Genomic DNA, 8,382 nt, shown 5'->3' on the forward strand with positions numbered 1-8,382 from the left:
TATTGCACAAAATGTAAAATATTATATGATCAATAAGTCATGCCAGCATATGTTTTCAGTTCATTGTAACTTAATAAACTAAGTTAATTATCTTCTAACTTAATTTTGTAAGTTACGCAAGCTGTTTTAAGCCAGTTTAACATAATATAAGTTCAATGGACTCATACTGTTAATTTGATTCAGCTTGAAATATTAAGGCATCCATTTTTTTACAGTGCATACAATGACAGATATTGCAAGAGATTTACGCATATTTCAATATAATTCTACCAGAGCGTTTCTCTGTATTTAATTCTTGTACTGCACAGAGGTAAAAAACATTCTATTTGTTCTGGTTTTGACTGCTCTGTACTGTCAGCCTGATGTTAAAAGTTCAAACACAGGGTGACCAGGGTGGACCGCAGCTTTAAGGATGCTATGAGCATTACAGAAGCAATAGAGAATTATATAATTAAACCATAAGCAAAATTGAAACGACTTATTTGAGCAATTTACAAATATTATTGAGAAGTAGAACATTACATAGTCTATTCTAAAACATAAAAAACACTTACAAAATCTAACACCTATTCTAATTTCATATATAAAGCATACAAAAATAATAATGAGGCTGTTTATTATAATATATTTACTTTAACATAATAATTAATGATGATGATGATGATTATTATTATTAAGTAGGATATTGTTTATATATTTTTAATTTTTTGAAAAGTCACTTTTACAATTTGACACAGCAAACCCAGCAGAAAGTTCCAACCTGCAGGCCCATGTCATATACAGTACAGGTATTAATAAATACCCACTATAAATTAAATGAATGGTATGCTGTGTTTTTTGTTTTCAACAAGCTTCGGAGACTAACAAATTCTCGCTATTGAATAATAGGTCAACCTATAGTTTCGCCAGAGGCTGTGTTCAAAATAACATCACTGCGAAGGGATCACAAATTGTAACATGAAGATCGCTAAAACTGCAACTGTCAAATAGTTAGAACAGCAAAATTAACACCTAAGAGAGATGACCTTAAGGCTTTTTTATTTTTAATCATTCCAACTTTGAATATTAGAATGTTCTAACTGAATAGGGCATAGGGGGGATGAGTGGGATAGAACACAGCCAGGAACTATGTTTCTAACTACAGCTCCAGAGGTATAGTTTCAAGTTTGCAATTGCAGTTTGCGAATGGTTCGTTGGAGCGATGGATTTTGGAAAACGGAAAATCAAACAAACTATGTGTGTAACGACGGAACCTTGCGAGCTTAGTTAGCCTAACGATGGTTTTGGGAAACGCACCCCAGATGTGTTTTTGCTCAATTGGATTGAAATTGTGAAAGAGCGTCTAAATTGCGGAGATCAGGAGGCAGGGAATTCCAAAGCTGAGGAGCAGAGTGGCTGAAGGATCTGCTACCGATGGTGACAGGCGGGACCGAGGGAACAGTGAGGTTGAATAGAGGAAGAAGTGTTCGAGAAGGTGTGGCGATATGAACAAGATTAGCAAGGGTATGGAGGAGCGAGATTGTGGACGGCTTTAAAGTGAGAAGAAGTATTTTATAATTAATTCTGAAAAAGAAGAGAAGCCAGTGAAGCTGCTGTAGAATGGGTGTGATGTGTACAAAGAGAGTTTTTGTGATAATACGGGCTGCAGCGTTTTGTACCAGTAGTAATTATGAAGAGTTTTATTAGTGAGGCCAAACAGAAGGGAATTACAGTAGTCTAAACGGGCTGTGATTAAACTATGGCAGCTGAATAAGGTAGTAGGAAGGGACGTAACGATTTACATTTCGAAGGTGGAAATCGGCGGACCGGATGACATTATCAACCTTTGTTTTATTGTATAAATAGCTAGTTAAGCCTTTAAAATTGCACTTTTAGCTGAATACTCTCTTGCAAAATAACATATATAATAATAGTTTAGTTTATTTGTTTACAGGGTCAATGGCACATTAATAAACCATTACTGTAAAATGCGCCAGAATTAGCCAAGAATGCTATTTTTCATCTGTAGACCCCTTACAGATTGTAAAAGTCACACCTAAAATAGAACGCACAGCTAATAACATAGACTCTCATCAGGGCTTGACATTAACACCCACCAACCCACCAAATGCAGGTATACTGCAGCGGTGGAGGGTAAGACAGACACTCCCACTAGTCACTTGGCTGGTTGAAAATAGTTTTCCCGGATAGTAACCTCTTAAAAGCAGTGTTCAACAATAAGGATGGTCCAATATGCATGCAACGTTTAGATTAAACTTTATGTCCGTTCTGCTTGGCACATAAAGGAAAAGTGTCCTTACCACTGATTTAAGACAACAATTGGATACACACAATAGAACACTCTCAAGACAACAACATAAGTTAAAAGTTTAAAACCAAGTAGCCCAACACAAACTACTGCAGATCATTCTAGACAACCACCACATTCACTTCAAACAGTGATCCGATTTAAAACAACAACTTCCATCAGGATAAATGACTTTTTATTAGCATTTCTTCGTGCTTTTAGAAATCTAATCCTAGCATCTTGATGGTAACAATTCAAATGCTGAGTGAAGGGGGATGTGTATTATCTTTAAAAATAAGTTCGCTGACGCCACCCTTGCTATTCTGCCAGCCATCTCTGAACGCCACCAGCCCTGATAACACTGGTGAGAACGGTACTGTGTACTATGGTGTTAGTAACTACTATGAAGCGTGCTACAGTTGGGTTCCATCGACCGTACCTAAAATGCTGAGGAGAGGGGGGGGTTGTTGAAATCACGAGAGTTTTTCAGGATAAGTAACAAATGGGTGGGTGGTTGGAGATGGCTCTGAAATATGGGAGACTCCCAGGAAAAACAGGAGTGTTGGCAGGTATGCTCATGCATACACTCCGCACTCTGACTACTTCTATAGTATTGATGAGATGTGGTGGGCATTTCACTCTCCTCTCGCGCTGAACGCTGTTATCGGTCCAATCAGCGCAGATTAGCTTAACACTAAGGAGGGGTTTGGGAACAAATGAATCGATGAACGATTTATAGGGAGTCGCTGGGATAATTAGGTAAAAATAAATGCATATTAAAAGGCCATGACAGTGTTTTTGTCCTTGCATGCATATTATACTGTTGTTGGAGCTCCTTACAACCTAAACATGATCCTATTTCATGTATGATAGAGGCTCTTTAATATTGAACAATGGTGAAATTTAACTGATTTCTTGTCAAGGGTTTTTAAGGATTGTTTGTATAATGATTTAAGTGGCTTCAAAGTAGTAATGCTAGCTTGGGACAAGTGGTTAAACAATAAGTGATATGAGAAATGATCATGAAGTGATAACAGATTAGAGCAGCCTCACGTGACATCTGATCACGAATAAATCTACAACTGGCTGAATCTGACCCGGTCACAACCTTTTTTAATCTGTGACTTAAATGATAGTTTTTGGATCTAATCAAAACACCAAGGTACTTGTACTCAGATACAACTTGTAATCTTTCCCCTGATACAAACACAATCTGGGGCCTCATGTATCAACGCCAGGTTTCACACTCACGTTTGGATTTACTAACGATGAAATTAACGTGAGAATGTGCGTTGGTCTGCGCCATCTTCATGTCTGGTGTACGTGTATTTCTAGTGTGTGTTTGTTTCATTTCCATTGGCGACTCCTAGAGGATTATGTTAAATTGCTCACTACAAAGTAATCGCACCACCGCATGTGAAAAAAACATTGCTATTAATTTATATTAATTGATAAATGGGTTGACACAATATTTATTTTTACCAATTATATGATTTAGAACATATTAAAGCATTTGCAATGTTATACAAACCCTTAGTCCTATGGTAATGAAAGTGTTGGCCTTATTAGAGGACATTGTCAATGGTTGAATCCGAAAGCTCCAAGGTGGCAGGGTGCGCCATGGGTGGCTTTTTTGGTGAGTGATGTATTTAAAGATATTATTCCAGCTAAGTTTTTTTATTTATTTAATTTTTTATTGAGTGTAGTTATTTACATCATATCAGGAGACCACGATAATCTATTAAAGACGTGGCTGTTAACAACTCACAAACTGACCAAGAGCGCAGATGCAATGATGCCCATTCTCACACACAGCCTGTTGTAGAGCGGGGCAATTGGGCAGATGAAATGCCAGTGGCGCTGCCTTGAGAGCAGAGGGGTGCTGCTATCCCGCCCTAACAAAGCATTCCTCTAATACCACCGTGTCTCCCACAGACACAAATACTACTCCAGACAGTAAAGTGTTGCCCACCAATTGAGGCAACTCTCTCCTCAAAGAGTGTTAGTTCAGCATCCCCTGTTTCCCCCGCCTATCTGTCCACACTTTGATGGTGCACCGCTGTTCTCCTCTTAACCTGCACCTTTTACATCGGACCATTTTTTTTTAATTCACTCACAGTGTGATGTTCAGACTCCACTTCGTTATCCGCGTCAGCTAAACTCTCCCACTCGATTGCAAATTCCACAGTTTTTCTCCGGTCTACCTCCGATAGGAGCACCTCCAATTCACCTTATGTAAAGTTTCTTCTCTTGCTTGCTTTTGCCATTGCTTTTTGTTTGGTTTTGCCAAAGTGGAGTCATTACCATATTTATAAGGGGGAGGGGTTTTGCACTCGTGCTCAGTTTCACGTTAATTCGGATGGACAAAATATGTGTGATATTCCGTGTCCGCAGTGTTTCACACATCTGAATTTTTTACTGCGTACGCGCATTTACAGCTTTGTCCGTACGCAATGTTTTAGTATTAATTCAACGATGCCATTCTGTGAGTTTGTTTGCAACACACTACTACTGTGAATAAATATAACAGTGCCATCCACATGCATTTGTATATTATTATTATTAGGACAAATGGATGAATGATCATTAAGATATAAAGTAAAAAGTAAAGAGCCCGAAATAGATCCTTGTGAAACACCTGGATATACCTAAAGGGGAAGATTTGTAATTGTGCATATTAACACTGTGCGCGACCAGCCAGGTATGATTCTATCCATTTTAAAGTTAGTGGGAAGATGTTAAAACTTAGTTTGGACACAAGAATTCTATAATTTACAGTATCAAAGGCCTTCCTGAAGACAGTAAGTAAGTAAAATATGATGTTTTGTCTACATGGCAAAGTAAAAATAAAAAGCCATGCAAAAATAGTTACAATTACATTTGAAAATGCTAAACACAAATCTCTGCATTAAACATCACTTGCAAAATAGTTGGAAAATAAAAATAAAAATCAGAGGGATAATAATTGTCTTCATCTATATAATGAAATGTACTTGTATTTTTTTTGTTAATTAAAATTAGATAAAAAGTACTGCATATGCAACATATCTTGCCCTATAAAATTGACTTTAATAGTGTTATATAAAAACAGACCTGAATGCGTCAAATGAACTAAGTAGAGGGGAAACATTGCCAGTGAAAGCATGCCTTTAATATCCAGACAAAGAAATTTGGTTTTAAAAGGGAAAAACTGATGTAAGACTAACTTTAAGCACTTGAAGATAGAATGAACACAACAATACAGGCATGGGAATTTGCAAAAGTTCGAAAATGCATTATGCAATAAAAATCCAGACTAAAGCAAAAGTACAGTGACAACATCACCACCAAATGCTGAAACGAACACATTCACTCCAAGCAGATTTACTCATATAATTTCACAGCCAGCAAGTCTGTAAGCAAACTCTGAAATGAGTAACCCAAGAGCGAAACTGAAACACCGATTAGAAAATTATGAAAAAAATTAAAATAAAGTTATTTAGTAATGACGAAAATGGAATAATTGAGCTAAGTCTTTGTCGGTAATCAATTTTTAATTCAAAACTACTTTCAATAAGGAAGAACAGAAAATTGATTAATTAAAATAAACACATAATAAACGTAATCCTACCTGAAAAGAATCGATCATTTCTGCATCGAGTCCTTCCAGATCATCTACAGAGGACTGAGTCTTTCTCAGAGTCAGGTCAGCAGTCAGCGTGCCATCATTATAAGATCTGACGAACTTGAAGTCACTAGTGCGCGAGCCCGTGGTCAGGTATGCGTCATAATTGTAGGCGCTGCGGAGAGTTCCCGCACCCTCCACCTCTGCGTAATTTGGAGGCAGATACGCGCTGGGAATGGCTACAGCTCCATCAAACAAGAGTCTGGGCTTTCTCCTGCGACAAAACCTCACGGCCAGGATGATGATGATGAAGGTCAGGAAGAAAGTGGAGACGGACACCAGCGCGATGATCAAATAAAACGTCAGTTTGGAGCTGCTCTCGTCATGAGACATGTCTGTTCAGTTCTGGCACTTCAGCCAAGTTATCTGATACAAGTAAATACAGTGCGCACGTGGCTGAGAGAGAGGGCTGTCCGTTATCTCTGACTGACACAATAAGGTTCTGCTTCATGCTGTCAGATTCAGAAATGTCCCGCTTCGTCCTGATCTCTCCGCTGTGGACACCGATAGTGAAAAGCCCCGGATCAGTCGCTTTAATGATGTGATACGAGAGCCACGCGTTCTGGCCAGAATCCGCGTCCACGGCGATCACCTTTGAGACCAGGGAGCGCGCCTGCGCAGCTTTGGGTACCATCTCGGTCATGAAGGAGTTTCCCTCTGGAGAGGGGTATAATATCTGAGGAGAGTTGTCATTCTCATCCGATATGAAGACCCTCACGGTCACGTTACTGCTCAGAGGAGGAGACCCGTTGTCTCTGGCTAACACGAGCACTTGGAAACTTTTCATCTGCTCGTAATCAAACGACCTCACGGCATGAATGACCCCGGTGTCTCCGTTAATGGATAAAAAGGAGGACGCCGGTGCGCCATTGACATCAGAGGACAACAGAGAATAAACTACAGTGCCATTCTGTCTCCAGTCCGGGTCTGTAGTTGATACTGAACAAATAGAGGAGCCTGCTTTGTTATTTCTTGCACATGAGCTCTGTAATTCTGCTGCTGAAATACAGGTGGATTATCATTGACGTCAGCTACAGTCAAGTGAATATTCTTAGTGGAAGATAAAGGCGGAGAGCCCTCATCAGTAGCAGTAATTGTAATATTATATTCAGAGAGCAGCTCGCGGTCTAATTCACCTGTGGTCACCAGAGAATAGTAATTTTTGATTGAAGCACGAGTTTAAATGGGACGTTTTGCTGAATGGAGCAGCGCACCTGTCCGTTATTCTCAGAGTCTCTGTCCTGCACATTAATGATGCCAACCTCTGTACCGGGTAACGCGCTCTCGGGAACTGGACTGTTCACGATTTAAGAAGTACTATTGGTGCGTTATCATTGATGTCAACAATATCTATAAATACGGTGGAATAACTTGATAAGCCCTGACCATCTTTAGCTTGAATGGGAAGCTCAATTGTTCTCTCCCTTTTCATAATCAACCGCTCCTGTTAGGTTTAATCACACCAGACACTGAATCGATAAAAATAATTGCATGACTTTTTGAGACAAATGACCAAACTCATATATCAACTTCTCCATTTTGTCCCTCGTCAGCATCAGTAGCGCTCACTGTCACCACTACAGTATCTACAGGAGAATTTTCAGGCAGACTGACTTTATAGACGGCCGGACTAAAGACTGGAGCATTATCATTAGCATCCAGCACAGTGACGTGTATGGCTACAGTACCTGATCTCGGTGGAGTCCCGCCGTCTACCGCAGTCAGAATTAAAGTCACCTCTTTCTGCTGCTCACGATCCAGCTCTTTATTCAGCACGAGTTCGCCATATTTTCTTCCATTTGGACGCGTTAATACATTAAGAAGAAATGCTCGTTATTCTGAAGTGTATATGACTGCACTGAATTCATGCCAATATCCGCATCATGCGCCTCTTCTAATAAATAACGAGATCCTTTGACTGCTGATTCTCGCATTTCGAATTTTTAACAGTTTTTTGAATTGTGGTGAATTATCATTTATGTCTTCAATATTAAGAATGAAATTATGCAATTCTAATGGATTTTCCAGCACAAGCTCCTGTTTAATAACACATGTAGCTTTATTTTCGCAAATCTCCTCCCTGTCGATTCTTTCCGCCACGGTCAGCTCTCCCAGTATTTAGATTAATGTCACAGTATTGTATTCTGTTTGCTGTCAGTATCAACGCGAGCCTTACGTGATGATAGTCTTTTCAACTCTAGCCGAGATCCTTCGCTTATATTCCCAATCACAGATCCGCGTTTCATCTCCTCCGGGAAAGAATAGCTCACGTCTCCATAAGCGGTGTGCGCCATCAGCACGAAGAACAAAAGACGAATCACTCAGCAGCGGCAGCGACCGTTTGCAATGATTCAGAAATCTATCAGGCTGAATCTAAAAAAAGTCAAACACTTATTATGTAAAGAAAAGAGATGTAGAACGAATATAAAAG

The 8,382-nt window shown here is 39.4% G+C and overlaps 1 protein-coding gene and 1 pseudogene across 1 annotated transcript in view; both read right to left on the bottom strand.

Annotated features, from left to right (window-relative positions):
* The window catches only part of LOC130240345 (putative protocadherin beta-18), a 287,342-nt gene that overhangs the window by 238,792 nt on the left and 40,168 nt on the right, over positions 1–8,382 (bottom strand). The window lies entirely within an intron of this gene.
* LOC130241154 (protocadherin gamma-A11-like) lies at positions 2,297–8,245 on the bottom strand (annotated as a pseudogene).

Source organism: Danio aesculapii, chromosome 14, assembly GCF_903798145.1.
Source record: "Danio aesculapii chromosome 14, fDanAes4.1, whole genome shotgun sequence".
NCBI lineage: Eukaryota > Metazoa > Chordata > Actinopteri > Cypriniformes > Danionidae > Danio > Danio aesculapii.